This window comes from Petaurus breviceps, unplaced genomic scaffold (genome assembly GCF_028583685.1).
Source record: "Petaurus breviceps papuanus isolate PSGF00001 unplaced genomic scaffold, PetGlider_PUasm1.0 154, whole genome shotgun sequence".
NCBI lineage: Eukaryota > Metazoa > Chordata > Mammalia > Diprotodontia > Petauridae > Petaurus > Petaurus breviceps.
This window is the reverse complement of record NW_027185715.1, coordinates 1,551,278-1,578,010: the sequence shown is the minus strand read 5'-3', so window position 1 is coordinate 1,578,010 and position 26,733 is coordinate 1,551,278. Positions and strand designations below refer to the sequence as shown.

Here is a 26,733-nt window from a genome sequence, read left to right as displayed (position 1 = left end):
ATTTTTATGTTTCTTTGCTTCACCAGATCTTAGCATAGTCCCTGGAACATAATAAGCACTTAACAAATGTATATTGACTGACTGATTGACTCCTTGGACCATGGCCCAGTGGCCAGCAGTTCTAAGAGGGGTGAGGTATCAACTGAGAGGCAGCTAGGTGGTACAGTACAGAGAGAGATAACTTGGGGTCCGGATAACTTGAACTCGAATCTTCCTCAGACATTTGCTAGCTGGGTGATCTTGGGCAAGTCACTTAATTTCTCTGACCTAGTTTCCTTGTCTGTACAAATGAGGATAATAATAGCACCCCTCTCTATATGTTGATGTGAGATAAAATGAGATGATAAATGTAAAGCATTTTGCAATCCTGAAAGTGCTACATCAATGCTAGCTGTTGTTGTTGATTTTCCCTATTTAGTGTACTCTCCTTTCTTCCTCGGCCTCCATCCACCTGACACATCATCGCCAGACAATTCAATCTGTCCAGTGCCTGTGATTTTGTTGATGTAGGTACACCCTCCTCTGGGCAGATCACAACACTTCTACAATCAAGTAAGAGGTCTTGAAGATTGTTGTGGCTGAAGAATTAATCACCTTGTGACCAGCATGATAATGAAACTAAATGAACTTAGAGAGCCTTGCCCTTGAATAAGAGACATACAACACGTCTAGACCCATTCTCAAATCCTTTTGACCTTGGTAGAATCTGTCAGAACTTGTGCTCCACTTTTATGGTCTTTTGCAACTTATGGACCTTTCCTATACTGCAAGGCATCAGAGAAGGACTCTGCTGTAGGCAATGCTACCAGGCTTTTTTAATACTCTGGTGGATCTGTGATAACATAGATATGGATGTTTCAACACACATTGAAACCCATTCATGTCTTCTCAGCTTTGTCCATGCACCATCATGAAGTCCACCATAGAGGATCTACTTAATGTTTTACCTCTAAGTCTCCCACATTTGGTAGATATGAGTACAATACTTATACTGCAGGTCTGTTATTCCATAATCTCAACACATTATGTACCCATTTCTTTTTCTGAATAGCTTATACATTATAAATAATCTTTTATGTCTGTTTTATTATTTTCTCATCTACAAATGGGGATAATAATAGATCTTACTTCTCAGGGTTGTTGTGAGGATATAATGAAATAAAATTTGCAAAGTCCTTTGTAAACATTAAATTTCAATGTAAATGCTAGCTGTTATTATGATTAATTATACTGTTAGTAAATAGTGATTTTCCGATTACACTTTTCCTTGATTGCACAGTATATGACATTTCTTGAATGCAAGGTGTCATTGGTAAGATGCTATAGTCTTCTTGTACCAAACCTGTGTCATTCTATTGCCCTTTGGGTCATTGGTAATTTTGCTTTGCCTGAGATCATGGTATTCCATGTTTCACCCAAGGCCCCCCATATAGCAACACTAGAATACTGCTACCAAAAATATGGGGTTTTGTGATTGGGAACAGCTTGGTATCATTGAAACAAACTACAGTTTCACAGGTGCAATCAAACTCACTCACCGCCTATTGGGCTCAGGGTCCAGCTCATTATTTTTCTGCAGTACCTGTCCAATATATATTTACTAATGGGCTAACTCACTAGGCTACCCACATAACTGTATATCATAGTCTGGGCAGCAGACCCTTTTCAAACACAAAATTTTCCTATGAGGATTGTAATTTTTTTTTTGGGGGGGGAGTAATCATAAATCTCACTGAAGAGGGCATGTGGTGTTCTGAAATTCAATTGAAATCAGCAAGACATTATCTGAAAATAGTAACCAGAGAGGTTCACCAGCCTTTGGAAATTCCCTTTCTATTTGAACTATGCTCAGGACATTCTTTATGGCAGTGGCAAACACCTTTGGCTAGCATACATTTCCCTGTTTTATGCCTTGTTTAATATTGACAATTGACTACATTTATTTCTATGGTTCCATCAGTCATTATATGATCCAGACATATAGAATATAAAAAATATACTTTGTTGGGGGAGAACCTTTAAGGTTAAATTTTGATCTTCTGACTTAAATATAACGAGATGTCATACTGTCTTTACCTTTCAGTCAGTTGTGTGACTTTGAAGATATGGTCTTCCCAGAAAATATTCACTAAGTCTTTCCTGTTCTCATATTTTCATAAAGTGTACCCTCGATGTTGGTACTGATCATTCTCATAGCTATTGAGATGTGAAATAAGTATGTTGTTGTTCAGTCGTTTACAACTCTTCATAATGCCATTTGGGCTTTTCTTGGCAAAGATACTGGAGTGTTTTGTCATTTCCTACTCCAGCTCATTTTACAGATGAGGAAACTGAGGCAAACAGCATTAAATGACTTGCTCAGGGTTACACAGCTAGTAAGTGTCTAAGGTTGGATTTGAACTCAGGTCTTCCTGACTGCAGGCCCAGTACTCTATTCATTATGGTATAGTGTCGTCTGTCTTCTCAATAACTTTTTGTTGTTGTTGATTTATATTTTTTCTATTCTTTTGCTATCTTTCCTTCTTTCAGATATCCTGAAAATTGATCCCTAAAGTGCCTTCAAAATTATGTCACTTTTGAATTTTTTTAAAGTATAAAATAAAGATCCAGATTTATTTATTTGGAGTATTTGAGAAAGAAGTGTGATACAACATAGAGAAAAATTCAGTGTGTGGGGGGATCACACTGGAAAAAGAACAAATTTGAGAAAAGGAGGTGCTTCAAGCAGGGGACAACAGTTCCTCTGGCTGGTCCAATAGACAGGGAGAATTTCAGAGAACCAGAGCAGGTCATAGAGAAATGTTCTTTTGGTGAGGAAGAGGACCATGAAGCGAACCACAAGGGAATTATGGGGCATGGGGGAAGGATGGGATAAGGTAGTTCTCTTTGATAGCCATAGGGTGGAGCTCGAAGGGGGCTGCTATCACCATGGTGGGGCATTAATGGAGAAGTACTTCAGACAATGTTGTAGAGGGGAAAATGGGAACCCACAGAAGGTAAAAAAAGGACCCTCTTAGAGTTACATTCCCATAGGAATGGGCCAGGAAAAGGCATTGTGTGCTGTGAGCAGGGGAGGGCTGTTGCCCTGACCCTTAGGGCCTTGAAAAGGTGCTTCTTCTGTGAGTGATTGATGAAGTCAAGTTTGTCTTCCTAACTGTGACTTCTTAAGGGCCATTTCCACTTCATTATGTAGAATTCTGGATACTAAGAAGCAAGGGTCCAAATATGGTAGTTCCATCATTATCAACAATGAGAATAGATATCTATAGAAGTAATGGCAAATCTGTTCCACTTTATGTTATTTTGTTCTTTACCATAAAAGTTCTTGGGATAATCTGACATAGGTTCATGATAAGTTTTCTACAGGCTCATTTTCTTCTCTACTGCTTTTCATTATTTCCTAACATTCTTCTACCATTCTCTCACATAATATTATGCAATTGATCTTGAATTCTAAATGGGTGCTGCCATTTTGTTTACATGTTTCTTGACTTGCAAGGAAATCAAATTTTCCAGTTAGATCAGTTTCATTAGGCCAGTTTTGGCCCCTTCATTGTGACAACAGTTTTATTAACTGAAAGTTTCCATATAAAGATGTAAGAGGGTTTAGAAGTGAGAGGGGGAGTCAAGATGGTGGAGTAGAAACAGGGCTTCCCTGCTGCTTCAGCTTCCACCTTCCCCAATTCATGTAAAAGGGAACTCTGAACAGACTTTGGAGCTACAGAACCCACAAAATGACACAGAGAAGCTAACTTCCCACTGAGGACAGCCCAGCAGGCCTGGCAGGAATCGGCCAGTGCAAGAGCTGGAGGTTTTAGCCCCAAGGCAGGTCTGACCAGCCTCCGTGGAGGGACTACAGATCACTAGCAGCTGTGGCCATTTACAGATTTATCAACACACAGATACTAAGGACAAAGTGAGAGGTCAGTGCAGTATGGACTTTGGGACCCAGTAGTTGGGAGTACGTCTGCTTTTGCCCCCAGGGCGAGAAGCCACTGAGGGCTTCGGGTGCAGCCCCCACCATGTGGCAGCTTGGCCTGCAGAGTGTAGGGGGACCAAGTGACCAGTCTGAGGGGTAATCGCTCTTGCTTTAACCTGCTTGGCTTTGTATTTCAGTCTAGGGTGGAGACCCTGGGGTGTGTAACTAGCTTGCCAGAGCTTGTGGAGGCTTCAGAGAGGGAACCCAACTAATACCTCCAGCAGCTGAAAAAATCCCAGCATTTGTTATGAAGCTCCCCTGTCTGGTAGCAGAGTCCTACTGTGGCAAAAAGCCTAAAAATCAAGTAATTGAGTGGCAACATGCCCAGGCAAAGGAAGAAAAGCAAAAAGAAAAATTCAACATTAGACTCCTATTTTGGGGACAAAAATGACCAAAGCATGGAACAGGAGGAAGACAGTGAAGTCAGAACTCCTGCACCAAAAGCTTCAAAGGAAAATACGAGCTGGTTACAGGCCATAGAGGACCTTAAGAAGCAAATAAGAGAAGTGGAAGAAAAATTGGGAAGAGAAATGAGAATGATGCAAGAAAATTATGAAATGAGAGTCAACAGCCTGACTGAGGAAAATCATACCTTAAAAAATAGACTAACTCAAATGGCAAAAGAGGCTCAAAGAGGCAATGAGGAGAAGAAGGCCTTAAAAAGCCAAATTTGCCAGATGGAAAAAGAATCTCAAAAGCTCACTGAGGAAAATCATTCCTTCAGAATTAGATTGGAGCAAATGGAAGCCAATGACTTTATGAGAAATCAAGATGCTGTTAAACAGATCCAAACAAATGAAAGAATAGAAGGCAATGTGAAATATCTCATGGGAAAAACCACTGACCTGGAAAATAGGTCCAGGAGAGATAATTTAAAAATTAATGGACTACCTGAAAGCCATGATCAAAGAAAGAACTTAGAAATCATCCTTCAAGAAATTCTCAAGGAAAACTGCCCTGATGTTTTACAACCAGAGGGCAAAATAGAGTTTGAAAGAATCCACTGATCACCTCCTGAAAAAGATCCCAAAAAGAAAACTCCTAGGAATATAATATCAGGTTCTGAAAATCCCAGATCAAGGAGAGAATATTACAAGCAGCCAGGAAGAAACAATTTGAATATTGTGGAAACACAATTGGGATAACTCAGGATCTGGCAGCTTCTACACTGAGAGATTGAAGGGCTTGGAATATGATATTCTGGAGGGCAAAGGAACTGGGATTAAAATCAAGAATCAGCTACCCAGCAAAACTGAGTATCATGTTTCAGGGGAAAATATGGTCATTCAGTGGAATAGAGGACTTTCAAGCATTCTTGATGAAAAAACCAGAGTTGAATAGAAAATTTGACATTTAAATACAAGCAAGAGAAGCATGAGAAGGTAAACAGGGAAAAGAAATCATAAGGACTTATCAAAGTTGAACTATTAACATTCCTACATGGAAAAATGATAATTGTAACTGATGAAATTGTTCTCAGTATGAAAATAATTGAAGGGAATAGAAATATCTATCTATCTATCTATATATATCTATATATCGGAGGGTGTATGGTGTATGAATACATATGTGAATGTGTATATACATGTATCCAGGTATACATAGATAGAGGGCACAGGACCAATTTAATAGGAAGGGATGATACTTAAAAGGTGAAATTAAGAGGTGAGAGAGGAATATAATAAGAGGAGATGGGGAGAGACAGAATGGGGTAAACTATCTCATATAGAAAAATGCAAGGGAAAATGGTTACAATGGAGGGGAAGAATAGGAAGGCAAAAGGGAATGGGTCAACTTTATTCTCATTGAATTTGGCTCGGGGAGGGAATGAAATACACACTAAATAGGGTATCTCACCCTACAGGAGAGTAGGGGGGAAGGGAATGAGAGGAGGGATGATGGAAGGGAGGGCAGACTGAGGGGGAGGGAAGTTGGAAGCACCCCCTTTTGAAAAGGGATGGGATCAAAGGAAAGAATGGAACAAGTGGGAGGTGGGATAGGAGGGAGGGAAATACAGTCAGTCTTTTACAATATATCTATTATGTTAATGTTTTGCATTAGCTACACATGTACAGCCAATACTGAACTGCTTATCTTCCCAGTAAGGGTGGGTGACAAGGGAGGAAAGGAATGAATCTGGAATTCAAAGTTTTAAAATCAAATGTTTAAAAAATATATTCATATATATATACACTATTATTAATACTATTTTACATGTATTTGGGAAATAAGATATACAGGCACTGGGGCATAGAGATCCACCATGCCCTACTGGAAAAGTCAAAGGGGGTATGGGAGAAGATATAGGAGAGAGCAGATTGGAGGAGGGGATATCCTGTGGTACTGCTATCTTGGGGCAGTGGGTAGGGGAAAAACGGAGAGAAAATTTGTAACTCAAAATCTGGTGGAAATGAATGATGTAAATCAGAAGTTAATAAAGCATTTGAAAAAAAAGATGTAAGAGGAATTTATCAGGGAACTCCTCCCCTTATGAATTTGATAACTCCTTTGATTGACTTGATGAGATTATTTAGAGACTACTTTTATATATGTGGCCCCTCCTGTGACAGGTACTCCGGCACTTTGAAGAGAAAACACAAGGAATTCCTTTGATTGGGGTTTCTTTCAAGATGACTGGTGAACAAGAATCAGAAATGGCAAAATTTAGGCTATGGGAATGAGGGGGTGGAAACAAAATATTTTCCTCTGCTCACCTCCCCTGCCATACCCAATGGAAAAGGGTGAAACGTAGAATAAGCATGGGGCAAGTCCGAGCAGAGAGTTATTGGGTCTCTAGTTCTTGGTCATGTTCTTCTACCTTTCTTTGTGCCTTCTATAAACACAAATCAATGTTTGGAGTTCCTCAGAGGGGACTTTCCCAGACTTAGGGGATCTATGAGTTAAAAAATTGCCAAGTTCAATTTTCCAGTTGCTGGACCTTCAGATCTTGAGAATGATTTCCTAACTACATGATCCTTGGAGAAGGAAAGAGATTGACAAATGTGGCCTCTCTCCAGCTGTAGAACTAGGGCCACATCATGGGAGGCCAAGAGATCTGGACTTTGCTAACCTTTCCTGTCACTACTATGAATTACTTAGTGCAGTTACGAGGTGAATGAGGAGTGCTTGTTTAGCTTTCCGGTGTCTTTACCTTCCAAAAGGAATCTAATGGTGTATAGTTTGGTTTCTGTATCGTTCACAGACACCTGTGAATTCTTTGCATATGCGGTGTGTGTGTGTGTGTGTGTGTGTGTGTGTGTGTGTGTGTGTAGGGTGAAACACTTGTTGTCCAATATCTGATTTAATTATTGTACTTTGAGTGCCTATTCATGAGTTGGGAAATTTGTTACTCACATTTGGGGAACCTAGCTATAAGCTATTACTACACTTTAAGAGATTTTCCTGGAGTAAAATTCTAAGGTGTGGGCAAGAATCAAAGAGAAAAACTGCCCCTTTTGGGGTCAAACTTCCAGAATTGGACCCATCCCATGTGAGCCCAGAGTCTCTTGTGGGACCTTAGCTAATGGAAATAATCAGAGTCAATGATTTGATTTTATTTTTATACAATGACTATTTTTTTAAAGCAAATAGCTTTTAAAAGTGGATTCTGTTGAAGTTGTTGCATTAAGTTTCTTCTTCCTTTTTGGATAGCCATTTATTCTAATTTAGTGTTTATTTTGGTCTTTGCTGCAACCAGTTGATAATTGGATCATATACAGACAACTGAATTTTAAAATGATTTCTATACCAGTAACTAGTTGTTTACTGTATATTAAAGTGTCTGTTTCACATTAAAATTATAAAATATCAAGAAGAGACAGACATAGATAGATAGATAGATAGATGGATGGATAGAACATTTATTAATCATTTATTGCCAGTTTCTGTGCAAAATTCTGAGTATACAAAGAAAAAAATCACCAAGACAACTCTTGCCCTCGAGGGGTTTATATTCTAACGGCGGAAATAAGACACAAAGGAGTGTTAGAAAGGAAGTAAAATTATGGATGCGGCAACATGGTTTGAAGATGACTGGGAAGTTATGAAGATCTGTAGGCAGTCAAGATAAGGCAAAACCCACCTATCAGAGCCCAGGTTGGTTCCAAGGGCAGAGGCCAAGTTTCAGGTAGGGAGGAGGTAGGGTGAAGCTATATGCTGACCTGGTCTGGAGCTATTACCAGGCTCTTTTAACAATTTTTCTATTTCTTCCCTCCCGTCCTCTGCAATAGATATCAGCATATAATAGCTGCAATTGTCCTCTGGTGGTCAGTTTTATGCTTATCATGAACACTGCCAGTGGAAATGATCTAGTAAATGATGTCTATTGTTGCTTTTGAGCATATGATAAAACTGACTCTGTTATTCATTTTTTTCCAAGGAGAATCTGTGAACCATCCTTCCATTTTCCCACAACTTCCATATGACTTCTTTTCTTATTTATGGTGAGAAAGTCAATATTTATATGATTCAGTTCCTTAGTAGTGCATCAGCTTATTACATCATTGAACAGAGATCTCACATTAATAATAAAATAATCATAGTGGGCACTTTGTGGTTTATGAAGCACTTTAAATTATTTTTTTAAAAAAGTTTTTTTTGATGTGTATATACCCCATCTACTTCCTGCAATAGAGACATCTTGGCTAATAAAGAAAATCAGTTAAATAAAACTGACTGACATGAGTACTTTAAGAAAAAGGCAGGAATGACCATTTTATTTCTGGAGGACAAATGATGAAACATGCTGCCTACTTCTTGCTAGAAAAGTGGAGGACTCCAGACGTAGGATGATAAACATACCACTACACAAGAGATTCCATGTTTCCCCGATAATAAGACACTGTCTTATTATTTTTTTTGGAAAGAAAAACACCAGAGGGCTTATTTTCAGGGGAGGGCTTATGTTGTCCTGCCTCAGCTCTCCTCCGAGGCACTGCCCTCAATGGCACCAGCAAGCAAATCACTGGGGAAGAACAGGATGATGCGCTCACTGCTGCAGCTCTGATTGGATGCAGCTTGGAGCGCAGCGTGCGTTTCACATGGGGGGGGGGACACGGTGCATACAGAGTTGAATACACGGTACCGTAATGTAGGGTGTAGCGCAGGGGATCACCTTCACTACAGTAGCAATCTCAATAGGGCTTATTTTTGGGGGAGGGCTTAATTTTAGAGGAATCTTACACAGTAAGGGGAGGGCTTATTTTCGGGATAGGTCTTATTATCGGGGAAACACGGTTGCTATATCTGTCAGTTTTGTGTAAGAAGAATATATATCTAGAACTGACTGAAATATAATAAGAAAAGTCATCAGTAAAACTTTTTTTTAAGAAATGAGATTGGTAGCCATGTGACGTTGGACAAGTCACTTAACCCCAACTGCCCTCCAAAAAGCAAAAAAAAGATTGGTCTGGCCTGACCTGTTTTTGATGAAGATGTGAAAGGTGGTTTTTTTCTCTTTTTTTGGTCATCACTGTTTGTTTTTCTAAGTGATCATAAACCTCTTTGGTGAGAGAAGAGCAGCTATAGACCATCTTCTCAAGGAGATTAGACACAGAATTTGCAGAGCACCTTACAAATATTTTATGATGTGATCTTCACAACAAGCCTGGGAGGTAGGTGCCATTATTATTATCCCATTTTACAGATGAGGAAATTGAGGCAGACAGAGGTTAAGTGACTTGCCCAAAGTCACACAGCTAGTAAGTGTCTGAGGCTGGATTTGAATTCAGGTTTTCCTTACTTCATATCCAGTGCTGTGCCATCTAACCGCCACCTGAGTGAAAGTACTAACAGTTAAGTTAATTGTGACAATGGTGGGGTCTGCGTGTGGTCCTGGAGCATATTCAGTGTAACATGAGGCGCTACTACAAAAGCAAGAGAAGCTCCCATTCCTCCTTCTCTAAGCCTAAAGAAAGAGTATCTTTTACCATTTATCAGTAAGAAAGTGCAGTTTATAATTTTGGCCACAAGGTGGCAAACTACTCCAGGCACAAGCCTAATGACCCTGTCAGCTTAGACACAAATTCCAAAATAAAATCCCCTTTATGAACTTGTGCAAATAGAAGCCTCAGGCTTCAGACAGCTGAGCAAAAAAGAAAACAAAACAAAACAAAAAAACAAACAAAAAACCTTTCTTACTGGGGTTCTGAATTAATCTAGGCTGTGATACAAAATATGGCTCAGAATTATTAAAATGTAGAAATAGCTATGGTTCTACCTGAGCCCCCTTACTGTTAACATATATATGTTAATTGTATGTATATATAAGTATTGTATATATAATATATATTAATAATATTTTAATTAATATATGAATTTTAAAATGATTTCTATACCAGTAACTAGTTGTTTACTGTATATTAAAATGTCTGTTTCACATTAAAATTATAAAATATCAAGAAGAGATATAGATATGTCTATATCATATATATATGATTCTCAAACAACCCAATTGTATGTAGAGATATAGTTTATTAAGCATGATTTAGTGAAAAAGAAGCTACTGATCTTTTCATTCTAGGGGAGCACTTTGCCCAGTGGTGTCTAGGCTTCCTTCCACTTATCCTCTCAGTTCTTTGGGGTGACTAGGAAACGGTCCTGCCCCATAGATTCTGGCAGGACATGGGATAGGTGTAAGAGGTCCTGCCTATTTGAGAGCCTTCTCAGAGTCAGGAAGCATTAGCGCTGGAAGGCAGTGGAAATCAGAAGAGTGATGACAGTTTGGAACTAGCCTATGCCCTCTCACCAGTCACTGAGGTTTTAGGAATCTGCTCTGGCTATTTTACCCATGTGAGACTTGGCTCCACACACACTGGTTCTTCATTGGCTCTGGGCTCAGTATGGTTGTCCTCTTATTTCTCCAGATCATTACAGAGAGAAACACAGCTCCTGGCAGCTGTTCAGCAGACTGGAAAATCTTGGTTTAGGGATCATCACTTTCCTTGCCTGTGGTAGCAATGTGGTGCAGTGAAAAAGGTTGCAGCTAGGTGGTTCTGTGGATAGAACTCTAGGCCTGGAGTCAGGAAGGTCTGAGTTCAAATCCAACCTCAGACACTTAATAGCTGAGAGACCCTGAGCAATTAATTTGATCTTTTTGCCTCAGTTTCCTCAACTGTAAAATGGGGATAATAATAGAACCTAACTCCCAGAGATACTAATTGTAAAGTACTTAGCATAGTGCCTGGCAGCTAATGAAATATTAGTTATTATTATTAAAAGAGCACTGATTCTGGAATCAGTGGACTTGGGTTCAAATCTCACCTCTGATGCTTACCACCTGTGTGACCTCAGGAAAGTCACTTACTGTCTCTGAGCCTGCTCCCTCAGCTGTATGTGAGGGAGAGAATTTTCTACTTGCCTGTAATTAGTATAATAATAAAAGCACTAGAATGAAATCACCAGGGGTAAAGCAGATATTAAGGAATTTTCCTACAATTCTACAACTGCATGTGAATGAATCCTTAATCAGCTTGAAAGGATTAAAGGTCTTTGGCCATTGGATGAAGGGAACTGAGACCATATAGGAAACATCCTGTGAATGGTTGATACTCAGTCATACCCACTTGGCTCTATATTTTAAAAAAGAGGAGGAAGGAGGTGGAAAAGGAGGAGGAGGAGGAGGAGGAGGAGAAGGAGAAGGAGAAGGAGAAGGAGAAGGAGAAGGAGAAGGAGAAGGAGAAGAAGAAGAAGAAGAAGAAGAAGAAGAAGAAGAAGAAGAAGAAGAAGAAGAAGAAGAAGAAGAAGAAGAAGAAGAAGAAATTTGTTCAGTTAGTATGGAGAAAGATCCCTTTATCTATTCTAGAAAGCAACAAGGTAGGGGAGGGATTTTCTCTTCTTTCTCCACTTCCCATCAACCATATTATCAAAGCCACCAGACCAGGGGTAGATAATGCTGTTAGCAGAGATACATACCCTAGAACTGACATGAATACAGAGAAATAATCTTTTGAGGGAAGAAGCAGCTTTAAGGAGCCCGAGAGGAGTGCTAGATATGGACTCGAGAAAGCAAGCCCTGGGATCCCAAGTAAGCAGCCCCCACAGCAAAGTTATATGCAAAGGAATTTTCAGAAAGATTCTTGAAAAAAGGAAGTTCTTCCAGGCCATGCAGTACTAGGAATTAGGGGGTTTCCCTTTTCCAATATGTATTATATATATATTTTATATATATATATATAAATATATATATCTAAAGTTTTTATTCTAAGTTTTTTCACTCTTTCAGCAGTGTATTTTTGGGAGAGTATACCCTAGGTATAGAGATATTTTTTATCTGTTGGTCTTACTATTCCATCTTAGTAAATGCCTTTGTTAAGAGTTAATTCCGGGGCGGCTAGGTGGCGCAGTGAATTGAGCACTGGCCCTGAAGTAAGGAGGACCTGAGTTCAAATATGACCTCAGACACTTAACACACTTACTAGCCGTGTGACTTTGGGCAAGTCACTTAACCCCAACTACCCTCCAAAAAAGCAAAAAAAAAAAAGTTAATTCTACTGACTTATTGTTAATGAGAAACAAACCAGTGGGGGCTTATGATCTAATGTAGTAGGAATAATTAATTTAGATTCAAAGAATAGTGACTACTCTGTAAATCCAAACCATGAGGGTAAGTGCAATTTGAGGGGGTGGTAAAATGGGAGGGGGTAAACTAGATATCCTCAGAGAGAAGTGCCTGAGGAGTCTCTTTCAGGCTACAGGCACAACACCACCCTCCCACAACCCCAATTCCCAAAGCCAGATGCAACTAACCCACATAACAGCTGTCCAGTATCCAAGTTTCCTCATGCTGCCAGTGGCAAGCAGAAAAAGAATATACATTTCAAGGGCAAACAGGAAGAAGAGAACATCCAATCTGATCTGCCTATGTAACAGCATCATTACTGCTCAAATCTTGCCACCTCCTCCCCCATCCTTTCACATTGTTTCATCCTTATTGTGATCAGGCACCTGGGAACAATCCTATGGAGAGAAGAAGAATCTTCAGAAAAGCTCTGTCAGTTACATCTTTATTCCTCCAAAGCCAAGTCACTCTTGGTCCCAGGATAAATGATCATTAAAGTAGATAGGGAATCCTAGTAGGAGCACCCTGGTATGGATACCTTACTATGAATGTCTGGCATGACATTGGTGGTGTAATGTGCATAGAAATTGCCATCATAAAGGAAAGGAGAGTTTGGCATATAATATTCCAAAAGGCAAGAGATAAAGATTTAAAACCAAGAATAATCTACCTAGTAAAACTTAGTATAATCCTATGGGGGTTGGGTGGGAGGGATAGATCTTTAAAGAAATAGAGGATGTTCAAGAATTCTTGATTAAAAGACTGGAACTGAGTAGATCTTTTTGAAATAGAAACCCAGGAGCTGAGTACATAGATTTTTTGTGTTTTAAGCACAGGGTAGAATCCCTGCCTGCCATGGTAAGCAGACCAGGGCTAGGTTAGGAGAAGCAAACAATTTTTAGGGCACCCTTTCTAGCCCCTTCCTCATGCCAGGTGATCAGTGTGGTGCTTAAAAAAGGCTGTTCAGACACCCAGGGGGATACTGACTTCCACTGCTGCTTCAGTCCAATAGGAAGACAATCCTATGCCCTGGGCCACCTGTGTGCAGGGTTGTGACTATAGCTCCCAATGTATCTGTACCTGTTGCTACATCATTTGTCCATCACTACAGGACTTCAAGGTAAGTTTAAAAAAATGGCAAAATGGAATGCGTGATGTCTTTTGACTTGTGCATAAATTGGATTTAGTTGAGAAAAGTCCCAGATCTGACTCTCTCTTCCAGAGTCATCAAAGTCCAGTGGCAGGACAAAAGTCAAGATGACCGGTGATGGCTAGGGATGTCCAACTAAGCTCTAAGTTCTCCACAGTGCTTGCTTTGACTGCCTTCGTGGCCTGTTGGAACAAATTGTGCTGATCTGCCTATTCTGCCAAAGGAATCTTAAGATGCTTGTGGCAGATACTCCTCTAGTTCACTGATGGGTTTGAGGCCCATTGGTCACCCCCAATCCGGTTTTCCACCTTTGCTGAAATAGTTTGCTGGGATGTAGCCTCTGCACATGCTACAGCTTCTTGGAACCACAGAAAAGAGTGGTGGACACCAAAGGTGGATGAGCCACCCTGAAAAGGGTTTAGCAGCTCTCACGCCAGAAGTATTAGTCTTCCCTTAGCACCCCATACACCCCTCTGAGCCAGATAAAGAGAGCTTGAACACAATTATACCCTTCCTCCTTCCACAGAAACATTGTGGTATAGAAATATATTTCATATAGTTTCGTATGAAATATCTTTCATGTGAAATGCCAGACTCGATGAATCAAAAGCTGGAATTAATGTTGCTGGGAGAAATATCAGCAATCTCAGATATGCAGATGATAACACTCTGAAGGCAGAAAGTGAAGAGGAATTAAGAAGCCTCTTGATGCGGGTAAAAAAGAATATAAAAGCTGGCTTGAAGCTTAGCATCAAAAAAACCCAAGATCTTGGCAACTGGTCCCATCTCTTCCTGGCAAATGGAGGCAGAACAAATGGAAGCAGTATCACATTTTATATTCTTGGGCTCAAAGATCACTATAGACAGTGACTGCAGCCATGAAATTAAAAGATACTTGCTCCTTGGAAGGAAAGCTATGGTAAATCTGGACAGCATACTAAAAAGTACAAACATCTCTTTGCCAACAAAGGTTTGTGTAGTCAAAGCTACAGTTTTTCCAGTGGCGATCTATGGCTGTGAGAGTCAGGTTATAAGGAAGACCGAGCACTGCAGAACCTATGCTTTCAAATTGTGATGTTGGAAAAGACTTTTGAGAGTCCCTTGGACAGCAAGGAGATCAAATCAGTCAATACCCAAAGAAATTAATTCAGGCTATTCACTGGAAGGTCAAATAACTAAAGCTGAAGCTTAAATACTTTGGTCACATGATGAGAAGATAGGACTCATTGGAAAAGTTCCAGAGGTTGGGAAAGACTGAAGGCAAAAGGAAAAGGGGATGGCAGAGGATGAGGTGGATAGATATTGTCATGGAAACAACAAACATGAACTCGGACAGACTTTAAGAAATAGTGGAGAATAGAAGGGTCTGGCATGCTATGATCCATGAGGTCACAAACAGTTGGACATGACTGAATGCAACACAACAAAAATATATTCAAGTCAAAAGGGAAATAGGAGAAGACAGGGACAAGGCGGGAAGAGAATGTGATTTAAGAGTGAGTCCAGAATATGTAAGGAAATAGTCAGAGGCAAAATGAACTCTAATGTTGGAGGGAGAAATGTCAAGGGGTGGGAGGAATTAAAAGGAAAAAAAGAAAGAGTAAAAATCTGGGATCAGGGGTCAGGGCAAGGGGAAGAGAAATGCTATGAGAGAGAATTTATAGGCCATTTCATTTATAGACCACAGGTGTCAGGAAACTTGCTCTCTTTTACTATTTTTTTTCTTATTTTTAAAGGGAGGAGTGGGTGCAAAGAGAGAAAAAAGTATAAGATGACAGGATGGAGAAAAATGCAAAATAAACAAGCATAATCATGAATGTGAATAAAATGAATTCACTCATAAAATGGAAGACAATAGCAGAATGGAACAGAAAATGGAGTCCAACACTATGTTGTTTATAAGAAATATATCTGAAACATAAAAATTCATGTAGAATTAAAATGCGGGGCTAGAGTTCAGTTGAAGCATGATGTATTTTTATTATGTTTCAGTTACATTTTAAGAAGGGGTAACAATCATGATTTCAGATAAGTTTCCACTAAATATAGGCATAATAAAAAGAGATAAGCAGGGAAATTACTTCATGTATAAAAGGTACCATAGATAATGAATCAATATCAATTATTAATATATTTACACCAAATAGCATGGAATCTAAATACTTAAAAGAGAATTTAATTGAAGTAGAGGGAGACATAGACAATAAAACTATAATAGTGGGGAACCTTGAATGATATACTGGTAAATGTTTTAACAACCAGCTATTTTAAAAAAGTACACATGACTCACTTTTAAGCTTAATCTGTATTATTAACACTTTCTTAGTTTGAGACAGTCATCAAAACAATAAATCAAGCCCTGATTTTTGGTATTTGCTGATTTCTGAAGTGTAAGTGCTAACACTAAAAATCAATAACTAATTCTTACAATCAGGTGCAAGCAGGATCCATGTAACCCACACTCATAGCACCATCCAAAATGTGGGAGCTTGAATAATGAGTCCGTGGGCCAGGTGGAGATTGCATTCATATGTTTATTGCATGCCAAGCAAATCTCAAATAAAATAAGCATCTTAGGGTTCAGGTTTATACGATAGCTGAAGTGCTTACATCATACTTTCTCATGGAAAACTTCATGTTGTTTGTTACATGAGGTGCCTAGCTTGCAGCCTTTAGGAAGCCATTCCCTTGGGACATTTCCCTGCTTTTTTATTTCATGTGTCACTACTTTATTTATGTTACTGAAGCTTCCAGGGTTTCAGGGATGGTCAGAATGTTCCAAGCCTCCCTTGCATGGGGGTGAGTAATGAGGGGTGGTGAGTCAACATCCTGAGTTACTGGGCCCAGGTGGGTGGAAACAGGCTCAAGGGGGTCCTTGGCCTGGATTTGCACACATGGCAGACCCTTCAGAGCTAACCCTCAACAATGCCCCCCTACAGATCCAGCGTACCTTTATCAGACCTCAATGTACACCTTTCAGACCTAGACAAATTTAACCAAAAGATAAACAAGAAGGAAGTCAAGGACTTGAAAAGAAATTTATAAAAATGAGAAATAATAGAACTCTGGTGATGAGTGAACGGGAATATAAGGGAATTTATATGTATGTATATATATATATTTATCATACTACATAGCACCTTTACAAAAATGTTTTGAGGTATAAATACTTTATTAAGAATGTAGAAAAATCATAAAAATCAAACATATCATTTTAGTAATCATAATGAAATAAAATTATATTGAACAAAAAGCCAAAAGAATTAAAAAATAATTGGAGACAAAATAATATAATTCCAAAAAATCGGTAGGTCAAAGAACAAAATAGAAGAACAGAAAATTTCATCAAGGAAAATGACAACAATGAGACGCTATATCAAAACTTATGGGATGCAGCTAAAGCAGTTTTTAGGGGGAAAATTGTATCTCTAAACACTTTCTTCAACAATAGAAAAACAAATCAATGAACTGGGAAGGCAATTTAAAAAAATCTGAAAAATAATGAATTGACACCACAAACCCCTGCCCAAGTAAGCAACAAAGTAAAAATTCTGAAAATTAAAAGCAAATAAACCATTGAAGTGATCAATAAAAGAGATAAAAATTAGCTAGCCTGATTTTATAAGAGAGAGAAAACCAAATAGTTAGAATAAAAAAAATGAAATAAAAAATTCACAATAATTGAAAAAGGAATTATTGAAACTATTTCACGCAATAATATACCATCAAAACTGAAAACTTAGAGGAAATAGATGAATACTTCCAAAAATTATGAAATATCCAATTAACAAACAAGTCAAGACATTACCCCATGATATCATGGGTCCCCTTTGAAAATGAAGGATGGACAACTCTCTCTCTCTCTCTCTCTCTCTCTCTCTCTCTCTCTCTCTCTCTCTCTCCACAGAATACAATGTATGTGTATATATATATATATATATATGTGTGTGTGTGTGTGTGTGTGTGTGTATACACATATATACATATTCACATACACACAAAGTATACAGACACACACATACACACATATAAATGCAAAGGATGTGTAGTCTTTGTATCTAGATTTTGGCTACCACCAAAGAATGCTACGAATATTTTGCTGCATCTGGAATCTTTCTTTGACTTCCTTATGGTATATGCCTAGCAGTGAGACCACTGGATCAAAGGATATAGCCATTTTAGCCATTAAAAACATTAATTCCAGCCTGTTTTCCAGAATGGTTGACTCTTACCTAAATTCTTTCAGTATGCCTGTCTTAACTCATCTCCTCCAACACTGACTGAATCCATCTCTTTTCATCTTTTTCAACTGCATGATTCACTCTAAAGTAAATTCTGTCGTAAATGGGTTAGCATTTATAAACCATATCTTGGATTTAGAGCTGGAAGAGATCTTATCAACCATCAAATCCAATTTGATGAGGACAGATGAGGCACACAGCTGATAAATGTTGATGATGGGACTTGAACCCAGGCCTTCCTTATTCACAAGCTGGTGCTCTAATTCCCTGCTTCCAATTTAATTGTTAATGCGTTCATTCAGTTGTTCACTGTTTCCTGTGTGTTCCTTCTTCCTCTCTAGCTAGGTTATAAACTACTTGAGGGCAAAAGTATATATATGGTATGTGTCTGAACAGACTCTCAGTAAGTATCTGATGAATCATATATAACCAGTATCAGATTTCCTTATCTGTTCTTGCTTGTCATCTGCCCCAAGGCAATAAGAGTTGCAAACAGAAGGAAGGACACAGTGGAGCATTTCAGATTGACTTCCCCCACATCCCACTCAGTCATGACTTCCCCTTCCCCATCTTGTTGAGTTTTGGGGTGGTATGTACACACTTGTGGCCAGCATGAGGTCTTATGAGAGTTCACAGTAGTAACAAAGAGCCACTTGGGAATACCAGATTAAATGCTTTCTTCTTCATCTATTCATGAATTCTTGAGATAAGAATTCTTTCTTTCTCATCATGTCAATCAACCAATAAACATTTATTGGTCATTTATTAAATTTATGTATTAAATTTATTAAACATTTATTTATTATTTATTTACCTACTCTGTAATGGTAATATATTGTCATACCTAGCTGCTGTAGGATGAAGGTAGCATTTTGACAAGGCAGAAACACCTGATTTTGGGAACTGGTTCTGACAATCTATAACAGGCTAAAGCCCAAGAGAGACTTCTTAGTGTCTATCCAAGAACAAGACAGGGGAAACTGTGTCAACCAGATACTCCCAGGCCACTGAGTTGTTGCCGGGACCTGCATTCATATTTAAGGAGACTCACAGAAGCAGAAAGAGAATTAGGTTGTAGCAAGAACCAGAAAAGTCAACGCTGGGTCCAGTATATAAATAGAGAGCTGAGGCCAGACAACGGCTTCCTCAAACCCCAGAGTCTCCTGAGAAGGATCTCCTGGCATTCTCCCTGTCCTTCCCTCACCTTTTTCTTCCTTGTTTCCACTGTTTTATTCCAGGACCAAGACCTGAAACTGTGGACCCCAGACCCAATTATGATATTTCCTTTCTCTGACTGGTGGGCATTGGGAAGAGCTTTGGGGATCTGAGTAGGCAGAGTTTCCATGGAGGTATATTGAAACTTTTCACTCATACATTGTCATCTTTTTTTTTTTTGCCTTTTGGAGGTCAATTGGGGTTAAGTAACTTGCCCAAGGTTACACGGCTAGTTTTTTTTTTATGTGGATGTTAAGTGTCTGAGGCTGGAACCGAACTTAGGTCCTCCTGACTCTGGGGCCAGCGCTTTACTCACTGCGACACCTAGCCGCCCAAATATATTGTCATCTTGAATATTGCCATACTTAATAAATGAATGGTTCTGTTTAGTTGATGTTTCCCCTGACCCCTCAAGCATATAAACAAACAGAGAAACAAATAAATTCATTGATTAAAAAGGAGATGCTACTAAAATTTAAGTAAAATAAAGATTTGTCTTTATTTTTAAAGCACTCTTGGATCATTAACTGAAACTACACTCTAAAGATAAAAAAAGCAGTCAACTAAAAGTGATGAATTTAAAATAGAAGCTGGATAAAATTTTGTACTTCAGCTTATAAAAAAAGAGAGAAAAGGCTCTTGAAGAGAATCAATGTGATAAATGAAGGAACTTCCCATCAGACCAGAGGAAAACCTCCAAGATGAGTGAGGAAGCAGGAAACAAGGAGTCTGGGATGTCAATTATTTCATGTCTAGAGGAGGATGCACAGTAAAATGTTATCAGTTTTCAAATAAACGGAACAAATACAATAAAAAGACAATAAAAATGTTCTAGAAAATAATTCTCTAGGAAGATAAACAAGGCTGAATCTTTTTTTTCTTTTTAGAGGGGGGAAGACATAACACGGGGTTAATTGACTTGTCCAAGGTCACATAGCTAGTAAGTATTAGGTGTCTGAGGCCAGATTGGCTTATTTTAAATCAAATAAACTGAATGTTATTTGCCTACTTCTTATGAATATGATGGCTGGTTAACAAAACAGGAAGTTGGCCAGAGGCAACATGACTGTTAGTGTTCTAGAGTCTATATCCTTAATATGTCAGGATGATACTTTATTTTTCATCCCCTGGAACAAATTCAGAACTCTGTCAAGGGGATTTTTCTCTTTACCCACCTCCTTGAAGGTGGCTTAAAGCAGTGGAATCAAACTCAGACAGAAACAGGTACTACTGAATCATACATAAGCCCCATATTGACTTAGAAAACCACACATTAACATTATTTATGTTCTGTTGTATTTTTATTTATTTTGTAAATATTTCTTAATTAAATTTTTTAAAAATCTGGTTTGGACAGCACTAAGAGTATTCTGGACCTGGCTGCATGTTTGATACTTCTGGCTTAAAGGGTTTGGGTTGCTTGTCCATCAATCAATTCAATCAATCAATCAATCAATCAATTAACATTTATTAAGCACCTCCTGTGTGCCAGGCACTATTCTGGGGATACAAAAGGCAAAAGTACAGTTCCTTCCCTTAAGGAGCTTACAATTTAATGGGGGTAGACAACATGCAAACAAATACACACAAAGAAATTATATGTGGGGGTAAATAGGAAATAATGAATAGAGGAAAAGTAATAGAATTAAGAGGGCTTAGGAAAGGTTTCCTGTAAAAGATGGGATTTTAATTGAGACTTAAAAGAAGCTAGGAAAGTCAATGGGTGGAACAGACAGGTCCTTCTCAGTCTCCTTTAGCTGGATCCTATCACCCTGGAGCAAGCTCTTATCACCCCTTGCCTGATAATTGCAATAGCCTGCTGGTGAGTTTGCCTGTCTCAAGTCTCTCCCTACTCCAATCTATCCTCCCAGTGATTTTCCCAAAATTCAGGTCTGATCACGTCACTCCCCTATTTCATGAACAATTAAGGAATTGAAGGTCATGGTTCAAATAAAGAGTAGGGTCATAGGGAAAAACTTTTGCACATTGTGTTAAATGGACCTTGATGCCATGATTGGGGTGGTGGCCGGAGTCAATCTAGTACCACCTGCTGGGCAAAATTATAAACTGCCGTTCCTTGCATATTCCAAGAAATATTCCATCCTGTTCTGACTGTGGTTTACAGAAGGAAAGACAGGAGCTTTTGTAGGTTACTTAAAGTACCAGCACTACAAACAGGTAACCCATACCTATGTCATGTGGATAGTGAAGAAGTAACTCTTGGAAAGTTGAGCATTCTTTAGTTTCTTCCAGCGATTCAATCTCTTCTCCACCCCTCCCCGTCCTTAGTTTTCCCCCTTTCCTATTTCCCTTTCCGTACCTCAGTTTTCTCATCTGTTTTAATTTTCCTCCTAATTCAGTTTTTTCACTCTCCCTCTGTGTTTCTCCTTCCATGCCCTAGTTCCTCCTAATTTTATCCTATCTGTCTGATGAGGCAGCGTTCAGTGGTTTTAGTCATGTCTGACTCAGTGACCCCATTTGGGGTTTTCTTGACAAAGACACTGGAGTGGTTTGCCATTTCCTTGTGCAACTCATTTTACAGATGAAGTTTCCAATAATTTTGTAGTTTGGCTTATCAAAAAAAATACAGAGAAAAGGCTCTTGGAGTCAAGGAACTTCCCATCAGACCAGAGGAAAGTCTCCAACATGAGTGAGGAAGCAAGAAACAAGGGGTCTGAAATGTCAATTACTTCATGTAACTACTACTGTTGTTGCTATTATGTCTGTCATATGAGGCAAACAGGGTTAAATGACTTGCCCAGGGTCATACAGCTAGTAAGTTTCTGAGACCTGATTTTAACTCGGGTTCTCCTGACTCCAGGCCCAGCACTCTATCCAATGAGCCATTCTAGCTGCCCTACATGATGAGGCAGTAGGATATGCTAAACATCCTGGATTTGGAGGTAGAGGACTTGGATTAAAAAATTCTGACTCTTCTGTTTGATACATACGTGACCCTGGGTCAGTCACTTAACCTCTATGAGACTCCATTTCCTAATTTATAAAAGAAAATTGAACTAGATTATCTTTAAGTTTCCTCTAAATATGTGGTTCCATTATTGGCATTCCTTTCTTTTGGACTTAACTTTGCAACTTTAATTCAGGTCTTCCCATTCCTAAGTATATTAATTCACATTTGTATGATATTTTACAGTTTACAAAGAAGTTTTCTTATCATACCTCAAGTATTATCACTCCCATTTTACCAATGGTAAAACAGATTCAGAGAGGTTTAAGTGACTCCTTCTCTTCAATGTCTCCCTATCAGTTCTGGAATCAAATAGAAATCCTCTGTTTGGCATTCAAAGTCCTTCATAACCTGTCCTCCACCGCCTTGCCAGTCTTTTTATGCCTTATCCTCCCCTCCCCCCATATTCTGTGATCCAGGGACACCAGCCTCCTCTCTGTTTCTCTCTCAGCTCTTTCTCTGGCTCTCCCGAGTACCTGGGATGCTCTCCTTCCTCATCTCTGCTTCTTGGCTTCTCTGGCTTTCTTCAAGTCCTAGCTAAAATCCTGTCATCTCTAAGGAGCCTTTATCAATCCCCTTTCATTTAAAAATTTTCCCTCTGCTGATTATCTTTCAATTACACTGTCTACTGCTTGTTTGTATATAGTTGCTGTCGTGTTATCTGCCCCATTTAACTGTGAGCTCTTTGAGGGCAGGGATGGTCTTTTGCCTTTCTTTGAACCCCTAGAGCCTGTGCCTTAATAAATGTTCATTTACTAACCTACTTGTCCAAGGTGGAATATTTAAGTGGCAGATCAGAAATAGGACCCAAGTTTTAGGGATTCCAAATGCTGTTTTTAAATTTTATTTTCATTGGATGAAAATATATTTTCTCTCCCATTTACCTTCCTTTGTTGGGGGGAGAAACAAGAAAAGCCAAACCCTTGTAACAAATACACTGCTTTATCCAACATACCACATTGATTATTTCTTTTACCCCTTATCTCTGAATCCATTTTTCTCTCCCGATTTAGCATTCTCTTCTACCTCTGTTTCCACCTTTTTCTGCCTAAGCTCCCCCAGCTGACATGGCAATCAGTTTTATTCAATAGGATGTAATAAAAAAAAAACCCCAAACCATTAGATTGGAGAGGTCTGCATTTGAATCCTAGTTAGTTGTGTGATCTCAGACAAGTCAGTTTGCTTCTCTAAACTTGTTTCCTCATCTGTAAAGTGAGAATAATAATATACTACTTATGTGATATAGGCTTTTTGTTAAAAGAGTTATGTTATAAAGCTTAAAAGGCTACATAAATATGAGCTATAGCTGTTAGTGACCATTCTGGTTTAATAGAATTTCTGTAAGAGTGATGAGGACTGTCTCAGAAGTGATCCTAAAGGGAGAGAGAAGGGTATTAATGGGACTTCAGGCTTTGAAGATAACGTCATTCTTTGTCCAGAAATTGTTGCCACCTACTGGCCAGTTAGGGACTCAGGAATTAGGGTCTGGCTTAGTTGAAGGAAGAGGGAGGAGATATTTCTGCCTCTCAGAGGTTCTAGGACTGAAGACTCCCATCCAAATTCCCCTTCTTCCCACTCCCAGACCTATGTCACTAATAGCAGTGGCCAAAAGCCCTCACAACCTGGTGACTAACCTTCTGGCAATGAACTCTGAAATTCAGCAGGACTGGTTTTCATATGACAAACGTAGTCTGTTACTAGGCAAATAATAACAACAGTAGTAGATAATACATAGTGTTTTAAGGTTTGCAAAGTGCTTTCTGTATATGATTTCATTTGACCCTCACAATAACCCAGTGAGATGTGATTAACTCCCATTTTACAGACAAGGAAACTGAGAGAGTGCTTGTTTACATTACAGTAAGAATCCCAAGACGAAAAAATAGCTGCAAAGCCAGGATGACATCATTAACAAACAGAAGGGGGATGGGCAGGCTTAGGGACAAAGATAATGGATTTTATTTTAAACATATTGCTTTTGAGGTATTAGGCTCAGGTATGAGGAGATTCAGAAGAATCAGTGGAAGCAGTTTTTGATTGTGAATAAGAAGATTTTGGTTCTGGGCCTTGTTTTGCTACTAACCTCTCTGGAACTCTGTTTTCCCAGCTATAAATTGGGGGGGTTAGATTAAATTATGTTTAAGAGTTATTCTGGCTTTGATAGCCTAAGATTTTATGTAGCAGTTAAATAAAAGACAGGGACTGATTATAAGCTCAGCTCTCTGCCCTCTACAATAAACTATCTCTGATTAATGAAATCAGGGCAGGCTATGATCTCCAGGCATGTTAGATGTTAGTGGTATCTTGCCCTTCACACTCCCAAAGGGTCAGAATCTCCTTCTATCCTTGCTTTTCTTCCTCCACAGGTTGGGACTTGGTCATCCTGAGGCTCTCAGGCTTATTTCGGGAATTGAGGTCTGATGTGGTTGTCTTTAGTAAGAGAATGAGTGAAGTAGAGCCACACCCAGAGAGGTGTACCTTTCTTCCCTGGACCTTCCCTTTGCCAGACTCCTACTTATATACCGACTCTTTTTCCCCACCCTCTATCCCGTCCTCTAAGATTCAACTACATTCTGATAAATAAGAGATATTTTCCCCTACCCCTTCCTCCCAAAGGGGAATCTGAGGGTCATCTCTCCTAAAGAAGGAGTATTTCTCCTTTTCTTCTTGGGGAAAGGGGACTAATAATCATTTATTAAGTGCCTACTGTGTGCCAGGCACTGTGTTAAACACTTTACATTACTATCTCAAAAAAGAGGGGGCAGCTAGGTGGCGCAGTGAATAGAACACTGGCCCTGGAGTCAGAAGGACCTGAGTTCAAATTCAGCCTCAGACACTTGACACACTAGTTGTGTGACCTTGGGCAAGTCACTTAACCCCAATTACTCTGCCTTCCCCATCCCCCCCATAAAAATGAATTATTTGTATGGTGCTTCAGTTTACAAGTCATGTCCACGTACATCATCTCATTTGATCCTCACAACACACTTCCATCTTCAGGCTCAGTCTCTGTTGGAACTTGGAGTAAATAAGACTATTATTATTGTTCTTGTTTTTAAAGATGTTGAAGCTAAAGTCCCAAAGCCAAGATGGCAGAGCTAAGACTCTAACCCAGTGGTGGGGAACCTGCAGCCTCAAAGCCACATGTGGCCCTCTAGGTTCTCAAGTGCAGGGCTTTGACTGAATCCAAACTTCACAAAACAAATCCCCTTAATAAAGGAATTTGTTCTGTAAAACTTGAACTCGGTCAGAGGCCCCACCCAAGAACCTAGAAGACCCTTGGCTGGCTTTTCTGACTCTTGGTCCAGGGGTGATCATGTTTTCCTGCTGAGAGCTGAACAGGACAGAGGTTCCCCTCTTCCTGCCTCAATTCCCCCAGATATGTGGAGTGGAGAGTTTTATGCTCGCCTATCTGCTCACTTTTTCCTTTCCCTTTCGATATCAAGGGCTTTAGTGGAGATGGGTTATGCCTATAAGCACACACACACACACACACACACACACTCCTTCATTTATGCTTTGGTTTCCTGAAAGGAACACGGACCATGGAGCTGCAGAGAATTATTGATGGAGGTTCGTGTCTCTGGTTCTCTTGGGTGAAAATACACATGCATGCATTTATCATACACGTGCCCACTCACACTTACTCCCACGTGCGCGCGCACACACACCCCATATTCCAGGGGTGTGGGCAACGGGGCTTTGGGTCTGGGTCCCAGCTGTGGACACCAGGGGGCAGCACAAACCCAATTAGGTCCCCATAACTCCGCCGGAGCCAAGAGAAAGCAGCCAGGCGAAGAGGGGCTGGACAGCTACAGTGTGCAGTGGTCAGAACACCACCCAATGTGCACATCCTCCCTGCTAGGCTGGGGTGGGTGGGTGTCGACGCTGGCGTAAGAAAATGGGGAAGGGAGAGATCCTCCAAGGGATGATGATGAGTCATGTACTTATTGAGCAAGAACTCTGGGTGTGTGGTGGTGTGTTGTGTCTGTATGTGACTTTATGTTGATGTGCCTTTGTGCAAATCTGTAGCGTTGTGTGCAGAGTGTTTACGTTTCTGTGTGTGGTTTGTGTCTCTGTAGATCTCTCTGTTCGTTTCAGAGAAAGATAGAGATTTTCCCGGGCTCACGCAGCACAGTAGAATTTGAATCCACAACCTCTGGGGTACTAGGAGGGAATATTGGTAGACAACGCGCGTCTTTTTATTGGGCTCCTTCTGATTCCCCCACCCCCATTATCCCGATCATCTCACTGAGTCCTGGGAATACCCAATGGCCAGCCCATCCTCCTCCAACTAAGCTAAGCTTCCTATGCAATCAGTGGTCGTGTGGTTTCTAGACAGATGTCTATGTGTGTTGGGGATCAAGAAAAGTCCCACTCCCCGCTCCTTCCCTGTTCTACAGCACCCCCTCCTGGGGGAGCTGAGAGTCTGAAGGGTGGGGCTGCTCCTAAGCAAGGGTTCTTAGATGTGCTTAACCCCTCCCTGGCAGAAATGAGAGCTTGGCGGGGATGGGGCGGGGGGATGCGAGGGGGGGGCGGCAAGGAGTAAGGGGAAGAGTCAGTCAAAGGGAGAAACTTTCTCGAGTTCTTTGCAGAAGCAAATTCTTGGATACCAAACTGGGT

The 26,733-nt window shown here is 39.8% G+C and overlaps 1 long non-coding RNA gene across 1 annotated transcript in view; it reads left to right on the top strand.

Annotated features, from left to right (window-relative positions):
- LOC138155039 (uncharacterized) overlaps nucleotides 1–20,439 on the top strand; it is a 68,396-nt gene extending 47,957 nt beyond the window's left edge. Inside the window, exons 2-3 of the long non-coding RNA XR_011166743.1 lie at nucleotides 19,166–19,276; nucleotides 19,653–20,439. This is a non-coding gene — a long non-coding RNA (uncharacterized lncRNA). The remainder of the gene's footprint in view (nucleotides 1–19,165; nucleotides 19,277–19,652) is intronic.
- Nucleotides 20,440–26,733: the final 6,294 nt, after the last annotated feature.